The following is a 26787-nucleotide window of genomic DNA, read 5'->3' on the forward strand; positions in this document are numbered from 1 at the left end:
GCGATTTCTTGTTTCTCCCTTCCCCTCCAATTTAAAAAATTCTGGCAAAATACACGTAACATTTACCGTCTTAACTATTTCTAAGTGTATAGTTCAGTGGCATTAAGAACGTTCAGTTGTGCAACCATCACTACCATCGATCTCTAGAACTCTTTGCATCTTGCAAAGCAGCTGTAGCCATTAAATACTAAGTCCCCATTCCTTTCCACCTCCACCTGTGGCAACCACCATTCTACTTTCTGTCTCAATGAATTGACTACTCTAGGTACCTTACATACGTAGAAGAAAAGAATTTGTTTTCTTTTCAAGACAGTTTTGCTCTTATTGCTGAGGCTGGTGTGCAATAGCGCTATCTCGGCCAACTGCAACCTCTGCCTCCAGGGTTCAAGCGATTCTCCTCCCTCAGCCTCCCACGTAGCTGGGATTACAGGTACCTGCTACCATATCTGGCTAATTTAAAAAAATTTTTTAAAAAATATTTTTAGTTGACACGGGGTTTCACTGTGTTGGCCAGGCTGGTCTCAAACTCCTGACCTCAGGTGATCCACCCACCTTGGCCTCCCTCCCAAAGTGCTGGGAGTACAGGAGTGAGCCAGTGCGCCTTGCCGTTTGTTTTTATTCACAAGTTGAATATTCCTACCTCTGCCTGCTCCGTTTATTATTATTTTTGGAAATTTACCCACAATCCTTTGAAGCCTTTTTTTTCTTTTTGAGATGGAATTTTGCTCTTATTGCCCAGGCTGGAGTGCAATGGCATGATCTCGGCTCACTGCAACCTCTGCCTTCCAGGTTCAAGTAATTCTCCTGCCTCAGCCTCCCAAGTAGCTGAGATTACAGGCATGTGTCACCACACCTGGTTAATTTTGTATTTTTAGTAGAGACTGGGTTTCTTCACGTTGGTCACACTGGTCTCAAACTCCCAACCTCTCATGTGATCCGCCCATCTTGGCCTCCCTAAGTGTCGGGATTACAGGTGTGAGCCACAGCGCCTGGCCCCTTTGAAGCTTTTAATCCGTAAATCCTGTCATTTTTGACACGGTATCAAGAATGAGCAGGTTTGTATTCAATAATCTCTAATGTGTCATTTAAGTTTTCATTCTAGAATAAAGTTCTGGGCCAGGCGCAATGGCTCACACCTGTAATCCCAGCATTTTGAGAGGCCGAGGTGGGCAGATCATGAGGTCAGGAGTTGGAGACCAGCCTGGCCAACATAGTGAAACCCCATCTCTTTAAAAAAAAAAAAAAAAAAATATATATATATATATATATATATATATAGTCCTGATGTGGTTTCCCCTCTCAAACTCTGTCTAAATCTATAGTCCCACTACTGTATTCTCAGCTACTTGGAAGGTTGAGGCGGGAGGATGGCTTTAGACCAGGAGGTTGAGGCTGCAGTGAGCCCAAAAATCAGGCCACTGCACTCCAGCCTGGACAACAGACCCTGTTTCAAAAAAAAAAAAAGCCACCACGTCTGTCTTGAAAGATGAAACATCCATGTGGCATTTTGCAAAATATAGTCGGTTTAGTTTTACTAGTTAGCAGTCAGATAAAGTAGGCCTCTGATTGCCCTGGGGGTGCGCGCTTTTGTTCCAGGAAGCTGGGCACAGCCTGAGACCCAAGACTTGAACTGAAGAATATGCTGAACCATGCTTAATCTTTTTCTCCCCCAGAAAGAAGGGAAAGCTTTGGCCGGGCATGGTGGCTCATGCCTGTAATCCCAGCACTCTGGGAGGCTGAAGTGGCTGGATCATTTGAGGCCAGGAGTTCAAGACCACCCTGGCCAACATGGAGAAACCCCATCTCTACTAAAAATACAAAAATTAGCTGGGTGTTGTGACACACGCCTGTAATCTCAGCTACTTGGAGGCGGACAGAGGTTGCAGTGAGCTGAGATTGCACCATTGCATTCCAGCCTGGATGACAGAGTAAGTCTGTCTCAAACAAAAAGAAGGGGGAAGCCTCAGACTCACTGTTTACAGTGACCTTGGAGGTAAAAAAATAAATTGCTATTTTGCTGTGTTCTTTGTTGTTCTCTACCAGCCTTTGCCAAGTACCCATGGAGGTGATAGCTACAGGGATTCTGGATGGGAAAAGCCGTTGTCTTCCAGCCCAAGCAGATTAGTTTATCTGCAAGAGTTTATTGTAGGTCAATAAAAATAGAAGAGATGCTTTCACTCATATTTAACAAGCAATTTGAGAAAAGATTTATCTACATCAAAGAATATATTTCTGGCTGGGCGAGGTTGCCTATGCCTGTAATCCCAGCACTTTGGGAGGCTGTGGTGGGTGAATCACTTGAGGTCAGGAGTTCAAGACCAGCCTGGTCAACATAGTGAAAGTTTATCTCTACTAAAAATAAAAAAATTTAGCTGGCCATGGTGGCATGCACTGTAGTCCCAGTTACTGGAGAGGCTGAGGCATGAGAATCACTTGAACGTGGGAGGCAGAGTTGCAGTGAGCCGAAATCATACCACTGTACTCCAGCCTGGGTGACAGAGTCAGACTCTGTCTTAAAAAAAAAAAAAAAGGGCTGGGCGCGGTGGCTCAAGCCTGTAATCCCAGCACTTTGGGAGGCCGAGGCAGGTGGATCATGAGGTCAAGAGATCGAGACCATCCTAGTCGACATGGTGAAACCCCATCTCTACTAAAAATACAAAAAATCAGCTGGGCACGGTGGTGTGTGCCTGTAATCCCAGCTACTCAGGAGGCTGAGGCAGGAGAATTGCCTGAACCCAGGAGGTGGAGGTTGTGGTGAGCTGAGATCGTGCCATTGCACTCCAGCCTGGGTAACAAGAGTGAAACTCTGTCTCAAAAAAAAAAAAAAAAAGGAAAAGGATATATTTCAGCCCATTGCAGTGGCTCATGCTTGTAATCCCAGCACTTTGGGAGGCCAAGGCGGGCAGATCACGTGAGGTCAGGAGTTCAAGACCAGCTTGGCCAACATGATGAAACTCCGTCTCTGCTAAAAATACAAAAATGAGCCAGGCGTGGTGGTGGGTGCCTGTAATCCCAGCTACTTGAGAGGCTGAGGCAGGAGAATCGCTTCAACGAGGAAGTCAGCGGTTGCGGTGAGTGGAGATTGTGCCATTGCACTCTAGCCTGGGTGACAGAGCAAGACTCCGTCTCAACAAAACAAAACAAAACAAAAAGAATGTATATTTCTGCTTGATACTAAATCCATCCTCCCACCCTCAAGCAATCTCTTGTTCACTGAGAGATTAGCCCCCTTCAAAAGACTTTCTTGGCCCCTGAAGAGACCTTGGAGAGTAGGAAGTGAAATTTACAAGTGATAGAGGTAATGTCCAGACAGGTGCAGGATGGCTCACTGTCGCACAGCAAATTTATGTCTGATGTCGTGGCAATTGGGATCCCAGCAGTGGGGGTTGATTGGTGGCTATTTCCATAGTAGCTTCATATCACTGCCAATCTCATCTGATATGGGGAGGAGAAGTTATTCGTTCTGTGGCCTGATTGAGGTGAAACCTCTAGAACAGGTCACCTCCAGGCCTTGGCTGAAGCCCTCTCCTTACAATGCCAGAGCAGGCCTTGGCATTGTCTTTGGGTCAGAGCTGGGTCAGTAAGCGAACTGCTTATCCTAGGCTACAGTAGGTTTTTTTTAAAATTGCTGTTTTTGCCACTGCTGATGAGACTCAAAGCAATGTGTCCCCTAGCAACTGGAAAAACAGCTAATGCATCTTGTAAATTCCTGTTAATTCCTGAGAAAACCAATCCCTCTTCTGCCTCCAACAGTCCAGATCACTGCCATTTCCTGCAGCTTAGTACCTGGAGGCTAGGAAGCCTTAGCCTCCTGGGGTCCCCACGACCTGAATTTAGGATATTTTCTTTTCTTTCTTTTTTCTGAGACGGAGTCTCGCTCTGTCGCCCAGGCTGGAGTGCTGTGGTGCGATCTTGGCTCATTGCAACCTCCATCTCCTGGGTTCAAGCAGTTCTCCTACCTCAGCCTCCCGAGTAGCTGAGATTACAGGTGTCGGCCACCACACCTGGCTAATGTTTGTATTTTCAGTAGAGATGGGGTTTCACCATGTTGGCAGGCTGGTCTCGAACTCCTTACCTCAGGTGATCCACCCACCTCCGCCTCTCAAATTGCTGGGATTATAGGTGTGAGCCACCACGCCTGGGTGCATTTAGGATGTTTTCATCCCCACAAAAGTGTCGCTCTTTTGGTACCCACCTTGCAAATAATCCTGGACCAACATAGTACCTTGTCTCAGCTTTCTCCTTAGGAATAAGTGCAAGTTCAGAGGCCACGTGTGGTGCCTCATGCCCGTAATGTCAGCAACTTGGGAGGCCAAGGCAGGAGGATCACTTGAGGCCAGGAGTTTGAGACCAGCCTGGGCAGTAGAGCTAGGCCCCATCTCCACAAAAAGTGAAAATGTTACTGGGCATGGTGGTATGCACCTCTAGTCCCAGCTGTTTGGGAGCCTGAGGTGGGAGGGTTGCTTGAGCCCAGGAGGCTAGATGAGCTGTGATCATACCACTGCACTCCAGCCTGGGCAGCAGAGTGAAAATCTGTCTCAAAAAAAGTTCTAAAAATGGAGTTCTGGTTAGGAGGCAGTTGTTTGGAGACAACATGGATAAGAAGGTGAAAATTCAAGAGAAAGTCGACTGGTGTCATGGTGTCCTGGGTATGTGGACTTTGGACAGGCCTGGTACTTAGTCCTGACACTGCCACTTAGTAAATAGTTATGTGCCTCAGGACAGGTTAGTTAACCTCTCTGAGCCTTCCCGTGGCTGCTCTCTGGAGAGAGAAACCCATTTGATTGTAAAAGCAACTGGCTAGTTTGAAAGAACATTATGAAGTTGCCAGAAATACATACATAACAAAAGAATAAATCGTAATAAGGGTCAGAAAAATATTATTGAGATTACAGTGTAGTTAGAAGTGCTGTTGCTGGGGATGGTGGGAAAAAGGTGGGAAGGCTTAACAATTTTTTTAAGGCTAGTCAAGTGAAGCAGTGGGAGTGGAGAAGGAACAAAGAAATCTGTAACAGGTTGTGATCAATTAGTTGTAAACACCACTGCACTCGGACCAGCCAACTATTTTTGTTTGTTTTTTGAGACGGAATCTCACCCTGTTGCACAGGTTGGAGTGCAGTGGTGCCATCTCAGCTTACTGCAACTCCACCTCCCAGGTTCAGGTGATTTTCCTGCCTCAGCCTTCCAAGTAGCTGGTTATTACAGGTGAGTGCCATCATGCCCGGCTAATTTTTAAAGTTTTTTTTTTTTTTTTTTTTTAAAGATGGGGTTTCACCATGTTGGTCAGGCTGGTCTTAAACTCCTGACCTCAGGTGATCGCCTGCCTTGGCCTCCAAAGTGCTTGGATTACAGGTGTGAGCCACCACACCGGCCCTAATTTTTATAGTTTTAGTAGAGATGGGGTTTCACCATGTTGGCCCAGGCTGGTCTTGAACTCTTGGGCTCAAGCGATCCTCCTGCTTCAGCCTCCCAAAGTGCTGACCTTACGGGCATGAGCCACCATGGGGTGAGCCACCATGCCTGGCCCTGGGCAGTCTATTAGCACCTGATCAGATGGGAACTAGTGTTCTACTTTACAGACAACGAAACTTAGGCTCAGAGAGGTAAACTAAGTTGCTCGAGATCACAGAGTCTGGAAGCCGGGGAGCTGAACCTCGTCCTGGGTTTGTCTGACACCAATTTTGTCCACACTGATGGCTTCTCTGTTGATGCTGCCACAGGACAGCTGGTGGCTGTCCTGCTGTGTTTTGAGGACAGAGCATCCCTGAAGGAAGGACAAGTGCTGTTGGTCGGTGTGGACTGCAGGGAGAGGGTCTCTCTGCCCTAAAATCGGATGGGCTGACCCTTATGGTAAGGACAGGATTGAGAGTGATGGGCTTTGGCTGGGTGCAGTGGGTGGCTCATGCTTGTAATCCCAGCACTTTGGGAGGCTGAGGAGGGAGGATTACCTGAGGTCAGGAGTTCGAGACTAGCTTGGCCAACATGGCCAAACCCCCTCTCCACTAAAAATGCAAAATTTAGCTGGCCATCATGGTGTGTGCCTGTAATCCCAGCTACTCGGGAGGTGGAAGCAGGAGAATCGCTTGAACTCAGAATGCGGAGGTTGCAGTGAGCCTTCCTGTGTTAGCCTGACTTAGGCCAAGATCCTGAGGGGGAGGGTGGGGGGATTTTAGGCTTTTCAGATTTCCCTGCAGGCTTCTTGGTCTGAACAGATGGTCACTCACTGGGCAGAGTCTCCTGGTGGAGTCCCTTCTGTCCCCGTGGCTGTAGCTTTGTACTTAGGCTGTTTCTTTGCTGTAGGCACTCAGCATCAGAGCCCCAGGCCTGAGGGAATGTTTCTGGTTTAAAATTCTGTAAAGTTACAGATGAGGGACCTGAGACCCAGAGGGGAAGGCATTTCCCAGGGCCTCACGGCAATTCCCCTTTGGGTTGGGCAGTATCGATGATTGATGCTGCCGCATCAATCAAAGCAATGTCTGCGGGCTTTGGATCAGAGCTGTGCTCAGATGCTTAACAGTCACTGAGAAGGTATGGAGCTCATGGGGATGTTCTTTAGCCTCAAGCTAGTTTTCTTTTCTTTTCTTCCCCCCCCGCCAAGCTGTTGCCCAAGCTGGAGTGCAGTGGCACTATCTTAGCTCACGGACACCTCTGCCTCCTGGGTTCAAGCGATTTTCCTGCCTCAGCCTCCTGAGTAGCTGGGATTACAGGCACCCACCACGACGCCTGGCTAATTTTTGTATTTTTAGTAGACAGGGTTTCGCTATGTTGGCCAGGCTGGTTTCAAACTCCTGACCTGAAGTGATTCTCCCGCCTCGGCCTCCCAAAGTTTTGGGATTACTGGCGTGAGCCACCGCGGCTGGCCTTGAGCTAGCTTTTTCATCCATAAAATGACCCCTGGTTGTGCGAGACCGGGCTCACATTGGCTGATGGTGTGCGTCTTCCCAACTCTGTGTTCAGGGACATCAGGCTAACATCTCTTAAGTCACGGGTAGGGTATTTACACCAGGGGAAGTGGCAAACGCTACAGCTCAGGCCCCTTCCTCTCTCCTGCCAGATGTTCATATTGACTGGGATAATTGTCCCTGCCTCTCAGGGTTATCGTTTCAAGAGGTTCTTGGTTTGATGAACACTTTATGGACAGATACATGCCTGGAAAGCCTCAGCTCGGTGCAGCACCACGCAGCAGCTAACATTTGACAAGTACTGTGGCCATACTCACCTCTGGACACAGTAGGGCAGATGTGGGGAGGCGGGGCTTGAGAAATGGGAGGGGGGCTGAGGAGGGGGAGGAGGACTGGGAGGGGGAGGTGGGTCTTAAGGAGTGGGAGGCGGAGCTGAGCAGGAAAAGGCGTGTCCTGAGGAGGAGAAGGAGGAGGCAGGGTAGAGGTGGAGGAAGTGGTCGCCGAGGATGAGGAGGCAGGGCCGAGACGGAAGAGGCGGGGCCGGGGGGAGGCGAGGTCGAGGAGGAGGTTGGGCTGAGGAAGCCAGGCTAGGAGAAAGAGGCGGGGCCAGGATGTAGGAGGCGGGGCCAGAGATGGGGAGGCAGGGATGAGGAGGAGGAGGCGGGGCCGGGATAGGGAAGAGGGTGTCAAGGAGGGGGAGCCTAGGCTGAGGAGGAGGTGGGGCCAGGGAGGGGGAGGCGGGGCCAGGGAGGGGGAGGCGGGGCGAGGAGCAAGAAAGTGGGACAGGGTGAGTGGTGGGTTTTTGGGTGTGGTGGGGTATTGGGTGTGCCAGGTGGCGTAGCTATTTCTGCCGAGCTCAGGTGGATTTAGAGGCTCCACCAGCTGGGCCCAGCAAAGCCCTCTGGACTAACTGGTTCCTGAGGAGAATGGAGGAGGGTTGACAGCCTTGAGTGAGGGCGGTGCTTAGAAAGGCTTTGCAAATCTGGTAAGGTGGTTGGGTTTGGTCGGGAATTGAGCCCTTTAACTGACAAGCCTGGCTGCGTGAGAAAGGCCAGAGACCTTGAGCTAGTTGGTCAAATTCAGGCTGGGTCTTAACACCCTCTTGCTGGTATTGACAGTGACAACTGAGAATGTTTTAATACCTGAGGACACTTCCTGCAGCAATCAGAACATAGTAATCATCCTAGTAAATTACTGTGAACATAGTGCTTAATTCTAAGTTTTTTTTTTTTTTTTTTTTGAGACAGAGTCTTGCTCTGTTGCTCAGGCTGGAGTGCAGTGATGTTATCTTGGCTCACTGCAACCTGCATTGTGCCTCCCCAGTTGAAGTGGTTCTCCTGCCTCAGCCTCAGCTGGGATTACAGGTCCCCACCACCAGGCCCGCCTAGTTTTTGTATTTTTAGTAGACACAGGATTTTACCATTTTGGCCAGGCTGATCCACCCACGGCCTCCCAAAGTGTTGGGATTACAGGTGTGAGCCACTGCGGTCTAAGTGCTTATTATCTAGTTATCTCATCTAGTAAGATATCAAAATTTCACACTAAACATAAGAAGTAGATGCTCTTATCTCTGCCTAACTGATGGAGAAACTAAGGCACAGAAAGTGAAGTGACTTGTCCTCAGCTAGTGGTTAGCAGAGCTGGGATTCTTCTAAAACCAGAGTGGGCTTTGCTGTGGGTCATGCACTGGAGAAAGAATGAAGCGTGTGGTGGTGGTGGTAAAGGACTTGGAGACCACCTGCTTTGACCTTGGGGTAGTTACTTAACCTGTCTAAGCTTCAGTGTTGTTGTTTTTTTGAGACGGAATCTCGCTCTGTTGCCCACGCTGTAGCCTGGTGGTGCGATCTCAGCTCACTGCAATCTCTGCCTCCCGGGTTCAAGTGATTCTCCTGCCTCAGCCTACCAAGTAGCTTGGATTACAGGCACCTGCCACCAGGCCTAGCTAATTTTTGTAGTTTTAGTGAAGACGGGGTTTCACCATGTTGGCCAGGCTGGTCTTGAACTCCTGACCTCTGGTGATCCACCCACCTCGGCCTCCCAGTGCTGGGATTACAGGTGTGAGCCAAGGCTCCTGGCTGCAAGTCACATTTTGCGATGATCAGCTCTTTCCTTCCTCATGGGAAGACCCTTGGTGAAGCCACAACACACTCAGAGCCCACTTCTTAACCTGTTGTGACAAAGAACCATCCCAGGAAGTGGATGCTGGAAGACAGCCTGGCCAGCAGGTGCCTGTCACAGCCACCTCACCCCAGGAGCATGCTGCTTCTGTTCCTGCCCCCTCCTGGCTGTCTGTCCCCCATCCAGCCACAGGCAGAAGGCCTTTTTGCGTGTAAGTGGGAGGATCTTAGTGTGCCATGGCTCAGAACCCTCCCTCAGAGGTTTCTTGTCATCTGTCCCATGCTTTCCTCACTCGTCACTATGCTACTGTCTTTCATCTCTGCAGACACCCACAGCCATGTTCCTGCCCTTAGCACATGCTGTTCCCTTGACCCTGGACGCCCTTCCCTCTGCTTTTTCTCATGCCTGGCCCTTCCTGTTACTGAGTGCTCAGCTTCCATGTCCCCCAGAGAGACCTTCCTTGGTCATCCTGTCTAGAGTCCAACCCCCTGGCACCCCACTCATCTCTTTTGCAGCCCATCTGGGCTCAGGTTCTATTACTTTCCTTTCTTCCTTCCTCATCTCTTTCAGGTTCTATTTCCCTCCTTCCTCCCTTCCTTCCATCCTTCTCTACCTCCCTCCTCCCAGGTTCAAGCGATTCTCCTGCCTCAGCCTCCTGAGTAGCTGGGACTATAGGTGTCCAACACCACGCTGGGTTAATTTTTGTATTTTTATTTATTCATTATTTAAAAAAATGTTTTTGAGGCAGAGTCTTGCTTTTTCACCTAGGCTGGAGTGCAGTGGTACAAGCTTGGCTCACTGCCACCTCCGCTTCCGGGGTTGAAGCAATTCTCCTGTCTCAGCCTCCCGAGTAGCTGGGATTACTAGTGCCTACCACAACACCCTGTTACTTTGTGTATTTTTAGTACAGACAGGGTTTCACTGTGGTGGCCAGGCTGGTCTCAAACTCCTGACCACAAGTGATCCACCACCTCAGCCTCCCAAAGTGCTGGGATTACAGACATGAGACACTGTGCTTAGCCATATTTTTGTATTTTTAGTAGATAAGAGGCTTTACCATGTTGGCCAGTATGGCCTTGAACTCTTGATCTTTTTTTTTAATATATCTATTTTATTACATATATATTATTATATACTGTAACCAGCCCAGATGGGCTGCGTTTTAGGTTTTGGGGTATATATGAAGAACTTGCAGGATTGTTGCATAGGTACATACATGGCAATGTGGTTTGCTGCCTTCCTCCCCATCACCTATATCTGGCATTTCTCCCCATGTTATCCCTCCCCAAGTCCCCACCCCCTGCTGTCCCTCCCCTAGTTCCCCCCCCCACAGACCTCAGTGTGTGGTGCTCCCCTCCCTGTGTCCATGTGTTCTCATTGTTCAACACCCGCTTATGAGTGAGGGCATGCGGTGTTTGATTTTTTGTTCTTGTGTCCGTTTGCTGAGAATGATGGTTTCCAGGTTCATCCATGTCCCTACAAATGACACCAACTCATAGTTTTTTATGGCTGCATAGTATTCCATGGTGTATATGTGCCACATTTTCCCCATCCAGTCTATCATCGATGGGCATTTGGGTTGGTTCCAGTCTTTGCTATTGTAAACAGTGCTGCTCTGAACATTCGTGTGCATGTGTCCTTATAATAGAACCATTTATAATCCTTTGGGTATATACCCAGTAATGGGATTGCTGGGTCAATGAACTCTTGATCTTAAGTGATCTGCCCACCTTGGCCTCCCAGGTAGCTGGGACTGCAGGTATGTACCACTATGCCTGACTACTTTTTTTTTGAGTTGGAGTTTTGCTCTTGCCCAGACTAGAGTGCAGTGGCATGATTTCACCTCACTGCAATTTCCGCCTTCTGGGTTCAAGCCATTCTCCTGCCTCAGCCTCCCGAGTAACTGGGACTACAGGCCATACCCGACTAATTTTGATATTTTTAGTAGAGACAGGGTTTTACCATGTTGGCCAGGCTGGTCTCGAACTCCTGAGCTCAAGTGATCCACCTGCCTCAGCCTCCTGAAGTGCTAGGATTACAGGCATGAGCCACTGTACCTGGCCAGTGCCTGGCTAATTTTTAAAGTATTTTTTTGTAGAGACACTGTCTCACCATGTTGCCCAGGTTGGTCTTAAACTCCTTGGCTCAAGTGATCTCCTGCCTCAGCCTCCAAAAGCTCTGGGATTCAAGTGATCTCCTGCCTCAGCCTCCAAAAGCTCTGGGATTCACAGGTACCACTGTGCCTGCCTGGAAACCAGCTGCTTTTGGCCTCTTGGCCACAAGCCCTGGGTCCATCCTACCCATGGCTGTCCTGTTCCCCATCATCTCACCCCTCCTGGCACTGGGGCTATTCTGAGATGGGAGCTGACAACACAGCACCTGGGCTTGCCCTTGTCACACAGCTTGTGGGCAGGTTCTGCTGGTCCAGGCTTTTTCTTGTCATGGTGCCTCTGTTTTCTAGTCCTTCACTTATTCATTAGTTCATTCGTTTCAACATGTTTTTTTTTCCCCTCTTACCAATGCCAAGAATCCTGGGATGAAGAAAACACATTCTCTGCCCTCACGATCTTTTCATTTAAGCCAAGGCCTGAAGGACGAGGTCTTTGGGGCCAGGGAGGATAACGGGCTTCTGGGCAGAGGGAACGGAGAGGTGTGTGCAGAGGCATGGGGCCCAGGCTTTGCCGACGTCCCACCCTGAGGGATGAGTCTGACAGGGCAGGGCTTTGCAGCCACCCAGAGAGACCTGTGGACTTCATTTCTTTGTTTTTTTTTTTGAGACAGAGTTTCATTCTTGTTACCCATGCTTGAGTACAATGGTGTGATCTCGGGTACTGAAACCTATGCCTCCTGTGTTGATTCTCCTGCCTCAGCCTCCTGAGGAGCTGAGATTACAAGCATGTGCCACCACGCCCAGCTGATTTTTTGTAGTTTTAGTAGAGATGGGGTTTCACCATGTTGGCTGGTTTGGTTTCGAACTTTTGACCTCAAGTGATCCATCTGCCTCAGCTTTCCAAAATGTTGGGAATACAGGCATGAGCCCTTTTCTGTTTTTTTCAATTACCTATGATTTACTATTTTTGGTAGAGATGGGTCTTGCTATGTTGCCCAGGCTGGCCTCCGACTCTTGTACTCAAGCGATCCTCCTGCCTTGACCTCCCAAAGTGCAGGTATTATAGGTGTGAGACACCATGCCCGACCACGTTCTGCTGATTTTACCTAAAAGGTTCGTTATTGGAGGGCGGTTCGTTTTTAAGTCCTTAGGAGGCCCTCATGCCATAGTGGGTTTTTTTTTTCTTTTTTTTTGAGATGGAGTTTTGCTGTTGTCACCCAGGCTGGAGTGCAATGGCACAGTCTCAGCTCACTGCAACCTCTGCCTCCTGGATTCAAGTGATTCTCCTGCCTCAGCCTCCTGAGTAGCTAGGACAACAGGCACATGCCACCATGCCCAGCTAATTTTTGTATTTTAGTAGAAACGGGGTTTCGATATATTGGCCAGGCTGATCTCGAACTCCGGACCTCAAGCGATCGACCAGCCTTGGCCTTCAGAAGTGCTAGGATTGCAGGCGTGAGCCACTGCACCCGGCCACCATAGTGTTTGCAATAAAAGTGCACAGAGCACTTGTTCCTTACCCTGGGAGGTGTACTGTGGATTGTGTGTGGGGCTTAGTGGGAGCAGAGCGACTCACCCCAGTTATGTGGGTTAGCTGGACGTGGGTCACAAGTGTTTCCCAGCCCTGCAAGATGTAAAGGCCCTCCGTGGCCCTGTAGCTGTGGTGCATTGACAGGCTGGCGGGGCCCTGACCCTTTCCCTGCTTGAACCAGGCTCTAATGTAAGCTGAGCCCACCAGCTATTCAGACTGCCTGAGAGACTGCAGAGCTTTGTATAGTCTTCTGGGTCCTTCCACCTTTTTTTTTTTTTTCCATTTGAAAGTGAACAGGGATCACTGGCCAGAGCTTGGGAACTGAGCTTGTCCTCAGGGTGGGGTGCCAAATTGGGGGTGGGGGTGGGAAGTGAACACAAGCCCTGGGGCTTCAGGAACCATCTGGAAGCAGGCTGAAGTCATGGAGCCGAGCCTCCAGGCTCCTTGTGGAGTGTAGATTTTTTTTTTTTTGAGATGGAGTCTTGCTCTGTTGCCAGGCTGTAGTGTAGTGGTCTGAAGCTGTTTCCCAACACCTCAAGTATCTAACTCGGGAGGTGGGTGGATGTGAGGAGGTGCTGAATGAATGTTTCTCAGGAGCTGGGTGGGGCTGGAGGATTGCAGAGGATGGGGTGGGGGTGTGTGTGCAGATACTGGAATTCCTGGGGGAGACGTGTGTAGTCGGAAGCAGTGTATTGTCTGTATACTACTTGCTATAGAGAATAGTTTTTTTTTTTTGAGATGAAGTCTTGCATCGTCTCTTGGGCTGGAGTGCAGTGGCTCAATCTTGGCTCACTGCGACCTCCGCCTCCTGGGTCACGCAATTCTCCTGCGTCAGCCTCCTGAGCACCTGGGATTACAGGTGCACACCACCATACCTGGATAATTTTTTTGTATTTTTAGTAGAGATGGCGTTTCACTCTGTTGGTGAGATTGGTCTGGAACCCCTGACCTCATGATCCGCCCTCCCTGGCCTCCCAAAGTGCTGGGATTTACAGGCATGAGCCACCGCAGCCGGCCTTTTTGTTGTTGTTGTTGTTGAGAGAGTCTCACTCAGTTGCCCAGGCTGGAGTGCAGTGGTACGTCTCAGCCTCCTGAGTAGCTGGGGCTACAGGTGCGTACCACCACGCCTAGGTATTTTTTGTATTTTGAGTAGAGGGGTTTCACCATGTTGGCCAGGATGGTTTCAGTCTCATAATCTTGTGATCTGCCTGCCTCGGCCTCCAAAAGTCCTGGGATTACAGGTGTGAGCTACCGTGCCCGACCTTTTTTTTTTTTTTTAATTGAGATGGAGTCTCCTTTTATCACCCAGGCTAGAGTGCGCTGGTGCAGTCTCAGCTCACTGCAACCTGTGCCTCCCAGGTTCAAGTGAGTCTTCTGGCTTAACCTCCTGAGTAGCTGGGATTACAGGTGCATACCACACCACCCCCAGCGAATTTTTGTATTTTTAGTAGAGATACGGTTTCGTTTCACCATGTTGGCCAGGCTGGTCTCAAACGCCTGACTTCAAATGATCCTTCCACCTTGGCCTCCCTAAAGCACTGGGATTACAGGCATGAGCCAACATGCCGGGCCCAGAGAATAGTTTAACAAACTCTCCCAGCTAGGGGTGGGGGATCCACTGAGGACCGAGCTGGAGAATCCCTGTGCCAGATACTGGTGTGGGGAAGGTTTCTGGAGAGGCCGGCTATGTGGTCTTGGTCTAAATGTGACAAAATACCTCTGAGAAGCCTCTGCCGCTGACCCACTCAGGCAGTACTTATCACCTTGTCACCACTCATGATTGAGTTCTCCACACAGCACTTGGCACCTTCTGATAAGATGTGTCTGTGTAAGCCCCTGGCTCTCCCCTGGGACCCCTGGCCCTGGGGAGGGTCTCTGGATACTTGTGGAACGAGTATGCGAATGTTAGTTACAGGCCACTGTCCTAGTGAACAAAACAGGACAGGCTCAGGCGTTCCTCTGTGTCATTGGTGCCTGCCCTCCAAAATCATTGCAACTGATGGGGACGAGGATGCTTGCGTGATCTTGGGGTGTGTGGCCATTCTGTGGGATGGGGGCTGGCTTTGAGCGCAGGTCCTGAGCCTGTAGCATGTCCTTGATGTGGAGGGTTCTGCACTTCCACGAACCTGGCTCTGCTGCTGTGGAGTTAGGCCATTCCTTTTTTCTTTTTTTTGAGCCTAGGTCTTGTTCTGTTGCCCAGGCTGGAGTGCAGTGGCATGATCATGGCTTCCTGCAGCCCCTGACTCCTGGGTTCAAGGGATTCTTGTGCCTCAGCCTCCCCAGTAGCTGAGACCACAGGTGCATGCTACCACACCTAGTTAATTTTTTTTTTTTTTTGAGATGGAGTCTTGCTCTGTCGCCAGGCTGGAGTGTAGTGGTCTGATCGTGGTTCACCATAACCTCTACCTCCCAGGTTCAAGCGATTCTCTTGCCTCAGCCTCCAGAGTAGCTGGGACTACAGGCTGTGTGCCACCCTGCCTGGTGAATTTTTGTATTTTTAGTAGAGACGGAGTTTCACTATGTTGGCCAGGATGGTCTTGATCTCTGGGCCTCTTGATCCACCCTCCTTGGCCTCCCAAAGTGCTGGGATTACAGGCGTGAGCCACTGTGCCTGGTCACACCCAGCTAATGTTAAAATTTTTTATAGAGACGGGATCTTGCTATGTTGTCCAGGCTGGTCTTGAATTCCTTGGCTCCAGTGATCCTCTTGCCTCTGTCTCCCAAAGTGTTGGGCTTATAGACATGAGCCACCACACCCAGCTGGTAGCTTGTTTTGAACCAGTGGCCCCTCAGAATCTAGGAACTAGGGTGCCCTTTTCACCACTTCCCTCCTCTGTTCCCTCCCTGGTCCAAGCCACCGATGTCTCTGTCCTGGGCTGTTTCCAAGCGTCTCACCGCTGTCTCTGAAGCCACATTTGCTCCCCTAGTATTTCTCTGTCCCCAGCAGTGAGATGATTCTTGTATAAACCAAACCAGCCTGTGGCACTCCAGCGACTTCCTGTTGCTGAAGGGTTAAACTGAAAGCACTTGTCTTGGCTCTGCTCCGGCCTCCTGCTCAGCTGCTCCCCTTAAGATTTACCCTGTTCTGGGAGGGGAACATTATACACTGGGGCCTGTCGGGTGGGTCAGGGTGGTGGGGGGGTAGGGGAGGGATAGGAGGGGTGGGGAGATTGGGAGGGATAACATTAGGAGAAATACCTAATGTAGATGACAGGGATGGATGCAGCAAACTACCATGGCACGTGTATACCTATGTAACACACCTGCACATTCTGCACATGTGCCCCAGAACTTAAAGCATAAAAAAAAAAATGTACCCTGTTCCAGCCTCTGGGTGTTACCCACTCCCCGAAAGCTCTGTGCTGCCCCAGGGCCTTTGCACCCCCCCCACCAGGGAGCCTCCTGCTGGCCCTTGGCTCAAATCTAATTCCCTTGGCAGGGCCTTCCCTGGCACACTCACTGTGGCCCTCTGGGCCCTCTGTCCTGCTGTCTCCTCTCCACGGCGCCTGGTACATCGTGAACTCATATTATGTAATAAGTGCTTTGTTCTCGTCCCCTTGAGTACCAGCAATCCTGGGGGGTGGGGGGCATGGCCTCTCTAAGTCGTGGGCACTGCTGTTGTATCCTGGCTGCTGGGTTGCTGACCACATGGTCCTGTGACACGCGGACCCGCCTGACTGCCATTGGTCACCAAGCCCAGCAGCTGGCACAGGCAGGCCGGGTACAGCAAGGGGTGCATCCTGTGTTGGTTGCCCGAATGATTACTGCAAAGTGTAGAGTTAACAGAAAGGGCTTTTGGGAGTGACAGGCACTCCCTCACAGGAGGTTTTTTTTTATGAGACAGAGTTTTACTCTTGTTGCCCAGGCTGGAGTGCAATGGTGCAATCTCGGCTTACTGCAGCCTCTGCCTCTGGGTTCAAGTGATTCTCCTGCCTCAGCCTCCCGAGTGGCTGGGATTACAGGCATGCGCCACCATGCCCAGCGAATTTTTTTGTATTTTTAATAGAAATTAGCCTGTTGGTCAGGCTGGTCTCGAACTCCTGCCCCGGCCTCCCAAAGTGCAGGGATTACAGGTGTGAGCTACTGCGACTGGCAACAGGAGCCCTTTGTAGGTCTCTGTGTGGCAAGTACAGCCCTGATCTCCTTGGGAAAGGGCTGCGGCTTCCTGGGCTGTGCAGGTTTCCTGGCTTCTCCCTTCTGTCCCCGAGGAGCATTGGAAATGGGTCACAATGCAGGCGGTAACTGCAGCCCTGCTTAGGCAGAGCTGAGTGGCTTAGTGTTCCCTCCAAGGCTTGATCAGAGCTCCTCTAGGCCATGTAGCACCGCCAGGAGATGGTGGACCAGGAGTTGGGACCCTGATCTCCCACCCTGGCTGGGTCGTGCCCGCCATGCCACTTGACTTTTGGGGACCTGCCTGGAAGGTGAGGAAGGGATCTGTGCCACCTTGTTCCTGGGGACCAAGTCCTCTTGCACCTCTGGTGGTCACAAATCTGCTTTCAGAAAAATCGTGGGGGTGGGGCTGGGGGGCTGCTCAGCTGCGAGATCATTACAGATAGTTCTGATCATAGATCAGAGTGAAGGTTTTTGGGCATCTAACTCAGAATGAGTAGATTTGGGGTTGTTTTGGCTCTAAGAAAACTCCACCCTAGACCAGGTGCAGTGGCTCACACCTGTGATCCCAGCACTTTGGGAGGCTGAGATGGGCGGTTCACTTGAGGTCAGCCTGGCCAACATGGTGAAACCCTGTCTCTATTAAAAATACAGAAGTTAGACAGGTGCAGTGGCACGTGCCTGTAATCTCAGCTACTTGGGAGGCTGAGGCAGGAGAATCGCTTGAACCCAGGAGGCAGAGGTGGTAGTGAGCAGCCTCCTGAAGGAATTTTCTTTTTCTTATTTATTATAGAGACAGAGCTCTCACTATCTTGACCTGGCTGCATGCACCACCACATCCAGCCTGGATTTTTCTTTTCGTGCTTGAAAACTTTTGATCACTGAAATATTTTTAAAAAATTAAATTTCTGGCCAGGCATGGTGGCTCACACTTGTTAATCCCAGCACTTTGGGAGGCTGAGCTGGGCGAAGCAGGAGGTCAGGAGTTTGAGACCAGCCTGGCCAACATGGTGAGCCGAGATTACGTCACTGCACTGCAGCGTGGGCAAGACAGCGAAACTCTGAAAAAAAAAATTAAATTTCTTTTTTTCTTTTTCTTAAGAAGGAGTCTTGCTCTGTTGCTATGGCTGGAGTGTAGTGTCGACAGCTTGGCTCACTCTGCCTCTGAGGGCGGGTTCAAGCCATCCTCCCACCTCAGCCTACCAAGTAGCTGGGAGTACAGGTGTGGGCCAGTATGTTTGGCTAATTTTGGTGTTTTTAATAGAGACAGAGTTTCACCATGTTGGCCAGGCTGGTCTCAAACTCTTGACCTCAAGTGATCTGCCCACCTGGGCCTCTCAAAATGCTGGGATTACAGGCATGAGCCACTGCACCCAGCCTAAAGATTAAATTGCAATTAGATCAATATGATAGGGTAATCAATACTAACCTTGAGTCATCAACATGTATTAGGTCCTGTGAAGGAGAGGGACAGAAACCAACTTGAAGCAAAAAGAGCAAATGTTAAAGCGCTTATTCATAGCTATTTTTTTTAAAAGGGATGATGGCAGGTTTCAAATTACTAAAGCATTTAGACTCTGTAGCTAGATTTAACGGAGCCCTGTAAATGTTTATATAAAATGTTTAATACTGACAGTAGGCCAGAAATGACATCTTTTGCAACTCTTAAAGCTTAGGTAGAAAATACTAGATGTCACCTTAAAAATGCTGGGGGTGTATGTAACATTTGCAAAATTATTTTTGGAGCAAAAAGTTTGCAGAGCCCTGAGTTTGCATACTCATAGATATTTCTGTCTGATTCAGGGTGGGAGGGTGGTGGCAGCTGGTGCTTCTTAATGAACTGGATCTCTCCATGTGGATTTTTTTTTTTTTTTGAGACGGAGTTTTGCTCCGTCACACAGGCTGGAGTGTACTGGTGTGCTCTTGGTTCACTGCAACCTCTGCCTCCTGGATTCAAGCAATTCTCCTGCCTCAGCCTCCCAAGTAGCTGGGATTACAGGTGTGCACCACCATGCCCTAATTTTTTGTATTTTTAAGTAGAGACGGGATTTTACCTTGTTGGCCAGGCTGGTCTTGAACCCCTGACTTCGTGATCTACCCACCTCGGCCTCCCAAAGTGCTGGGATTACAGGCATGAGCCACCGTGCCCGGCTTCCATGTGGATTTTTATTATTTTATTTTATTTTTTGAGACGGAGTTTTGCTCTTGTTGCCCAGGCTGGAGTGCAATGGCAGAATCTTGGCCCACCGAAATCTCCACCTCCCGGTTCAAGTGATTCTCCTGCCTCAGCCTCCCGAGTAGCTGGGATTATAGGCATGCACCACCAGGCCTGGCTAATTTTTTGTATTTTTAGTAGAAATAAGGTTTCTCCATGTTGGCCAGGCTGGTCTGGAACTCCCGACCTCAGGTGATCCTCCTGCCTCGGCCTCCCAAAGTGCTGGGATTACAGGTGTGAGCCACTGCGCCCAGCCTATTTTATGTTTTTTGAGACAGTCTCACTCTGTTGCCCAGGCTGGACTGCAGTGGCATGAACTGCTCATCGCAACCTCTGCCTCCCAGGTTCAAGCGATTCTCATACCTCAGTCTCTGGAGTAGCTGGGACTACAGACATATGCTACCACGACCCGGCTAATATTTTTTTAGATGGAGTTTCGCTCTTATTACCCAGGCTGGAGTGCAATGGTGTGATCTCGGCTCACCACAACCTCTGCCTCCTGAGTTCAGGCAATTCTCCTGCCTTAGCCTCCTGAATAGCTGGGATTACAGGCATGTGCCACCGTGCCCAGCTAATTTTTGTATTTTTAGTAGAGACGGGGTTTCACCATGTTGACCAGGGTGGTCTCGATCTCTTGACCTCGTGATCCACCCGCCTCGGCCTCCCAAAGTGCTGGGATTACAGGCGTGAGCCACCGCGCCCGGCCAACCGGCTAATTTTTGTGTTTTTAGTAGAGATGGGATTCCTCCATGTTGGCCAGGCTGGTCTCAAACTTCTGACCTTAGGTGATTCCCCCGCCTCGGCCTCCCAAAGTGCTGGGATTACAGGCATGAGCCACTGTGCCCAGCCTCAAATTTTTTTTTTTGAGTCAGGGTCTCATTCTGTCACCCAGGCTGGAGTACAGTGGTACAATCTCAGCTCACTGCAACCTCCTCTTCCGAGGTTCAAGCGATTCTCCTGTCTGAGCTTCCCAAGCAGCTGGGATTACAGACGCGCATCACGACACCTGGCTAATTTTTGTATTTTTAGTAGAGACGGGGTTTTACCATGTTGGCCAGGCTGGTCTTGAACTCTTGATTTCAAGTGATCTGCTCATCTCTGCCTCCCAAAGTGCTGGGATTACAGACGTAAGCCCGAGCGCCCGGCCATCTCAGAGATCGTAGTGGCAGTGATACCACAATAGTGGCAGCCACGATGTTGTCCAGTGAGGATGGTGTGTTCCAATACAGCAATATGGACACCGAAATTCGAATTTAATTTTCACGTGTCATGAAATAGGTTTCTTTGATTTATTTTCCACCTGCTTAAACATGTAAAAACCTCATTTATTTATTTATTTTTATTTTTACTTTTTTTGAGACGGAGTTTCGCTCTTGTTACCCAAGCTGGAGTGCAATGGCGCGATCTCGGCTCACCACAACCTCCGCCTCCTGGGTTCAGGCAATTCTCCTGCCTCAGCCTCCTGAGTAGCTGGGATTACAGGCATGTGCCACCATGCCTAGCTAATTTTTTTGTATTTTTAGTAGAGACGGGGTTTCACCATGTTGACCAGGATGGTCTCGATCTCTTGACCTTGTGATCCACCTGCCTCGGCCTCCCAAAGTGCTGGGATTACAGGCGTGAGCCACCGCGCCTGGCCCAAAACCTCATTTATTTTTAAAGCCATTTATAGTTTGTTCAAAAGCCAGCAGTAGACCAGAGTCGCCCTATGGCCTGTAGTTTACTGACCCTTTGTCTAAGCCATCACTATCTTCACAGAATTATTTCCACAACCTTTAATTGGACTTTTTTTTTTTTTAAAGGCAGAGTCTCACTCTGTCGCCAGGCTGAAGTGCAGTGGCGCAATCTTGGCTCACTGCAACCTCCGCCTTGTGGGTTCAAGTGATTCTCCTGCCTCAGCCTCCCGAGAAGCTGGGACTACAGGTATGTGCCACCATGCCCGGCTAATTTTTGTATGATTCGTAGAGACAGGGTTTCACCATATTGGCCAGGCTGGTCTTGAATTCCTGACCTCATGATCCGCTGACTTCAGCCTCCCAACCCGGCTAAGTCTTTGAATGTTTTTGTAGAGATAGGGGTCTTGCTATGTTGCCCAGCGTGGCCTCAAACTCTTGGGTTCAAGTGATTCTCCTTCCCTGGACTCCCAAAGTTCTGGGGTTACAGGCATGAGCTAGCGTATCTGATCTGCACTCAGCTTTTGGCCACTTTATTAAAAACTGTAGGCTGGGCACAGTGGCTCACACCTGTAATCCCAGCTACTCAGGAGATTGAGGCAGGGGAATTGCTTGATCCCAGGAGGTGGAGGTTGCAGTGAGCCGAGATCACACCACTGCACTGTAGCCTGGGTGACAGAGCAAGACTCCATCTCAAAAAAAAAAAAAGAATTTCCTGCCCCCTTCACCCGCCACTCCCTGTCCCCTTTTCTTTCTTTCTTCTTTCCATGTCACATGTTACCTTTGAATATATTACATACAGCGATTTATTTCATTGTCACGCTCTGCTAAGACGTCAGTCCCAAAGGGATTGTCTCTTTCTAAAGCTGAATCCCAAAGTCTGTAACTTTGTGCCTAGCATGTGTCGGTGAACAGACAAGCCCCAGTTTCCTCATCTGCAGAAGGGTATGAATGGTGGAGGATGAGCCTCTGTGCCTGGCTGGTTGGGACTGGGGGGAGGTGTTAGCTGCCACCACGTGCATAAGGTCGGCCACATAGATCCCAGTCTAGGCTCTTTGGCAAGCTGAGCTGGTGGGGGTGGACTAACCTGTCTGCTAGACTCGAGCAGTTGGGGGTTGACCGGGATGAGCTCCTCTTGCTCCTCCAGTCAGCTTGTGTCCGAAGGCCTTAGCCTCTGGCGCACTTTCAGCTCCTGGTCCAACAGCGCCTTCCTGCCCTGAGTTGGAAAGAGACCCCGGTGTGGTTACCAACTGCAACCCTGCGGTGAGTGCAGGGATGAGAGATGCTGTTCTAGACCATGCCCTGGGGACCTGGGGAGCTGAGTGGTTGGTCCCTGCACTGGAGCTCCTTGAGTGCTGGCCCAGCAGTGTCAGTTTTTTTTTTTTTTTTTTAGATGGAGTCTTGCTCTGTCGCCCAGGCTGGAGTGCAGTGGTGTAATCTCGGCTCACTGCAACCTCTGCCTCCCGGGTTCAGTTGATTCTCCTGCTTCAGCCTCCTAAGTAGCTGGGACTACAGGCACACGCCACCATGCCCAGCTAATTTCTGTATTTTTAGTAGAGACAGGGTTTTACCATGTTGGCCAGTCTGGTCTCGAACTGCTGACCTCAGATGATCTGCCCACCTCGGGCTCCCAGAGTACTGGGGTTACAGGTGTGAACTACCACACCTGGCTCTTCCTTTTTTCTTATAAGGACACTCCTTTCTCTTATTAAGTCCACTTCGTACATTCAGGATAATGTCATCTCAAGATCCTTAATTATGTCTGCAAAGACCCTGTTTTTTTTTCTTTTTTTTGAGATGGAGTCTTACTCTGTCACCCAGGCTGGAATGCAGTGGCGTGATCGCTGCTGACTGAAACCTCCACCTCCCAGGTTCGTGGGATTCTTCTGTCCCAGGCTCCCAAGTAGCTGGGATTACAGGCAACTGCCAGCATTCCTTGCTAATTTTTTTCATAGTTTTAGTAGAGATAGGGTTTCATCCTGTTTGCCAGGCTGGTCTTGAACTCCTGACCTCAGGTGATCCACCCACTTCAGCTTCCCAGAGTACTGGGATTACAGATGTGAGCCACTGCACCCGGCCAATTATTGTATTTTGTGTTGAGATGGAGTTTTGACATGTGGTCCAGGCCACAGGAATTCCCTAATTCCGAAGCAGCCCTCAGTGTTAGATCTCACAGACACATCTGTTTACTAGTTGGAGAAGCCAAGGCTCAGACAGGCAAGGCAGGTCTGACACAGCGCCTGTGGCCCTGCCTCTCCGTCAGCGTCAGCACTGGGGACATGCCCTTGCCTTTTCAGGCGCATTGGGGGTCTTAGCTTGTGATAGAAGGCATTGGCACAGCTGTAAACCCTGCCTGGGCTGGGGTGTGAGTTGCTGACAGACCTTTTGCTCTGGTACGGCCTGGCCGTGCGAGGCTGTGGGGCAGAGGCCAGTGGGCTGGGTCCTCAGTGCCTGCTGGAGGATTGAATCCAGGGTGTGTTTTCTTTTTTTCCCCTTCTTTTGTCCCTTCCTTTTTTTTTTTTTTTTTTTTTTGAGATGGAGTCTTGCTCTGTCACCCAGGCTGTAGTGCAGTGGCGCGATCTCAGCTCACTGCAGTCTCCCTCTCTGGGGTTCAAGCAATTCCCCTGCTTCAGCCTCCTGAGTAGGTGGGATTAAAGGCATGAGCCACCATACCCAGCTAATTTTTTTGTATTTTTAGTAGGGATGAGGTTTCACCATATGGGCCAGGATGGTCTCGATCTCCTGACCTCATGATCTGCCCATCTCGGCCTCCCAAAGTGCTGGGATTACAAGCATGAGCCACTGTGCCCAGCCGCCTTTTCCTTTCTCTGTTCCACGCAGCCCTGCTCTCTAGAATGGAGGCATTATTTCATTGTAGGAGCTTTGGTGTAAGCAAGCTGGGTGGACACTCACACTGGCACTCCCAGGCTGCTTACCTCAGACAAGGGCTTCCTTGTTCCTAAGCCCCGGTTTTCCAAGCCACCTAACAGGCGTCACAGTCCCTTGCTTACAGGGCCTGGGCAAGGCCTGGGTGGCGGTCTCAGCACAGTCCTAGTTATGGGGTGAGCCTCTGATAGATGTCACTCTTGCTGGCACATCTGGATGAAACAGGCCAGAGCAGTGCCCCTCTGGGTGGGCCAGTGGTCCTTGGAGGCCCTGAGGGCACAGTCCCAGGGAGAGGCCTAGGCTGTGGGTGTCATGAAGCACGCGGGGCCAGCCCAAGGGTGAGACCCAGGTTCTCCAGCTTCCTGCTGTGTTTGTCCTGTGTCACATTCATCCTCATCTCCCGTGGCCGTGTTGCCCAAGCTAGGAGCTCCTGTGTCCAATGGTCCTTCAAGTCTGGATTGCTACCTGCTCTCTCGGGGCTCTGCTGGATGGAATCAGTAACCCCAGTTTCTCCGGGTTCGGGCTACCACTGCGCCTGCACCTGGCCTTGGCCCTGGATCCAAGAGCCTCGGGACACTGGCATTCAGACCCTGACATCTCTTGTCTTGCCAGCAGGGGTGGAAGACCGGAGCAGAGCAGTCAAGGGGTCTGGGAGTGAGAGGCCAGTGTCTCTCAGCCCTTCCTCCCCACCCTGGGTGACATTCTCCTTACACTGTGGTATCTCCGGGAGGCTGGCGCAGTTGCCCCTGGGTTGGGTGCTACTGAGAAATGAGGTCACGCGCTGAGGCCACTGGGGAAGGTGGTATTTCTGGCCGAGCAGGTGTGGCCTGTGCAGGGCTCCTGGCAGCTGAGCCCTAGGTCTTCTCAGCCATCCTGGCATTAGCAGGTTGACTTGATATTTCTGGAAGGAAAGGGAGCCGAGAGTACCCAGCCACTGAGCCGGAGTCCAGATGAACGTGCCGGAGTCTCTGCATTTGCGATGGGAATGAGGTGGCCGGTGTGGCGCTGGGCATGATTGGGCCAGGCATCTATCTTCTATGCTGGGCATTGCCTGGACAGAGCTCAGGCGATGTGGGCAGCAGTGCTTGTGCCCAGCTGGCCAGCGGCAGGACCCGTCGGGCCCTTTGTGTCTTTACCTGGGGCCCTGGTTGTGCCGACTAGGGCTTGCACCCCCAGCTAGGCTTCCTGTGCCCCAGACTTGGGAGAATATGCTTCCTCCCAGGGAGCGCAGTCCCCTGTGGGGTCCGAGGGAGCCTGCTGGAACTTTGAGCACCGCATCAGCTCTGTGAGGGGCCCTGGGGCCCGTGTGTGGTGCGGCATGGCCTGGCTTTGAACATGCACCTGTGGTCCTCCAGGCTCTGGGGTTTACTGCTTAGATCTCGGCCTCTTCATCTGTGAAAAGGACCTAATGGCTCCCGCTCCCTCCGGCCACTGTGGGAGAGACATCTGGGAAGCTCTGGCAGTTCCAGCCCAGGCAGGGGTAACTGTTGGTCGCTGTTGTTACCCATAACCATCAGGCAGGTCACATCCTAGGACACATAGAAGTTGCAGGTGCATAAGTCATGGGTGGTGGGGCCGGCCCAGAATCCAAGCTCCCGCTCTCCCCTTTGAGCCTGCAGTGAGCCATGATTGCACTCCTGCACTCCAGCCTGGGTGCAGAGCAAGACTCTGTCTCAAAAACAAACAAACAAAAAAACAGGCCAGGTGCGGTGGCTCATGCCTGTAATCCCAGCACTTTGGGAGACCGAGGCGGGAGGATCACGAGGTCAAGCAATTGAGACCATCCTGGCCATGGTGAAACCCTGTCTCTACTAAAATACAAAACTGAGCTGGGTGTGGTGGTGGTGGGCGCCTGTAGTCCCAGCTACTCAGGAGGCTGAGGCAGGAGAATCGCTTGAACCCAGGAGGTGAAGTCTGCCCCTCGTCTAGGGCTGAGAGGGCGAGCAGGTGGCTTGCTGGGTCTTGTGATGTGGACTCTGTCGCCAGCAAGGCCACTGAACCTGGTTGTTTACAGCCAGGAGGGGAATGGGAAGCACCAGGCTTGGCTTGTGAAGCTGGAGAAGCAAAGCTCCAGAGGCCTTCTGGGCATGGCCGCGCGTGCCAGGCCTTCGGGCTGCGCCTCCAGGGGGCGAGCAGGAGTTGTAGGCTCAGCTCTTCCAGCCTGGGCTCAGTGCTGCCTGCTCCTCCCTCCTGGGGCTCAGGTCAGAACCCCAGTTCCCTGCATGTCTCAGCCCCACACCCACTCCACTGTCAGGTCGTGTTGCCTGCACCTCCACAGTCTGTCCAGAATTTCATCACTTGTCTCCGCCTTTTTTTTTTCTTTTTTGAGATGGAGTCTTAAAAAAGTCTATATATATATATTTTAAGACAGAGTCTCACTCTATCACCCAGGCTGGAGTTCAGTGGTGCAATCTCGGCTCACTGCAAACTCTGTCCCCTGGGTTTGAGTGATTCTTGTGCCTCAGTCTCCCAAGCAGCTGGGATTACAGGTGTGTAATCCCAGATAGAATAAAGGCCAGTAGACAGTGGGGCAACCCGTGCAGTTTAGGTAGAGGGAACGGTAAGTGCTGAGGTCCTCGGGCTGGACCATGTCCAGCATGTCTGAGCAGCCAGGAGGCTTGTGTGGCCCGAGTGGAGTGAGTCAGGGAGAGGGTGGGAGGAGTCACTGCAAGGTGATGTGGCGGACAGTGTCACAGCTTTGTGGGCCATGGGGAGAACATTAGCTTTTACTCTGAGTGAAGTGGCAGCCATAGAGGATTCTTGAGCAGAGGAGGGTATTGCCACTGCACTTCAGCCTGGGCGACAGTGAGACTGTCTCAAAAAAAAAAAAGGCCATCTTCTCTACTCCTGATATCCCCCCAACCTTCTAGTTTTGTTCATGACACTTGGTGACAAAACATGGCATGGCTGTCTTTCCTCCCCCGATGCTGAGGCTAGAATTCAGGTCCCATGAAGCCCAGAGCCTGGCTTTTTTTTTTTTTTTTTGAGATGAAGTCTCTTGTTGCCCAGGCTGGAGTGCAATGGCATGATCTTGGCTCACTGCAACCTCCGCCTCCCAGGTTCAAACGATTTTCCTGCCTCAGCCTCCCCAGTAGCTAGGATTACAGGCATGCGCCACCATGCCCAGCTAATTTTGTATTTTTAGTAGAGATGGGGTTTCTCCATGTTAGTCAGGCTGGTCTCAAGCTCCTGGCCTGGTGATCCACCCGCCTCAGCCTCCCAAAGTGCTGGGATGACAGGTG

The 26787-nt window shown here is 50.8% G+C and overlaps 2 protein-coding genes across 4 annotated transcripts in view; one reads left to right on the forward strand and one right to left on the reverse strand.

The window, feature by feature from the left end:
* DNAJB1 (DnaJ heat shock protein family (Hsp40) member B1) overlaps nt 1-26787 on the reverse strand; it is a 43334-nt gene that overhangs the window by 13378 nt on the left and 3169 nt on the right. Inside the window, exons 2-3 of one of the 2 annotated variants that reach the window (XM_078360822.1) lie at nt 23596-25074; nt 21747-21875 (exon numbers count right to left, since the gene is read on the reverse strand). The gene's annotated coding sequence lies outside the window, so the exon portion shown is untranslated. The remainder of the gene's footprint in view (nt 1-21746; nt 21876-23595; nt 25075-26787) is intronic. The other variant, XM_035284998.3, reaches the window with a different exon arrangement.
* The window catches only part of TECR (trans-2,3-enoyl-CoA reductase), a 36596-nt gene that overhangs the window by 1127 nt on the left and 8682 nt on the right, over nt 1-26787 (forward strand). The window contains exon 2 of one of the 2 annotated variants that reach the window (XM_078360824.1): nt 20789-20909. The exons of the other annotated variant lie outside the window; for it this stretch is intronic. The gene's annotated coding sequence lies outside the window, so the exon portion shown is untranslated. The remainder of the gene's footprint in view (nt 1-20788; nt 20910-26787) is intronic. 2 annotated transcript variants of the gene reach the window in all.

This window comes from Callithrix jacchus, chromosome 22 (assembly GCF_049354715.1).
Source record: "Callithrix jacchus isolate 240 chromosome 22, calJac240_pri, whole genome shotgun sequence".
NCBI lineage: Eukaryota > Metazoa > Chordata > Mammalia > Primates > Cebidae > Callithrix > Callithrix jacchus.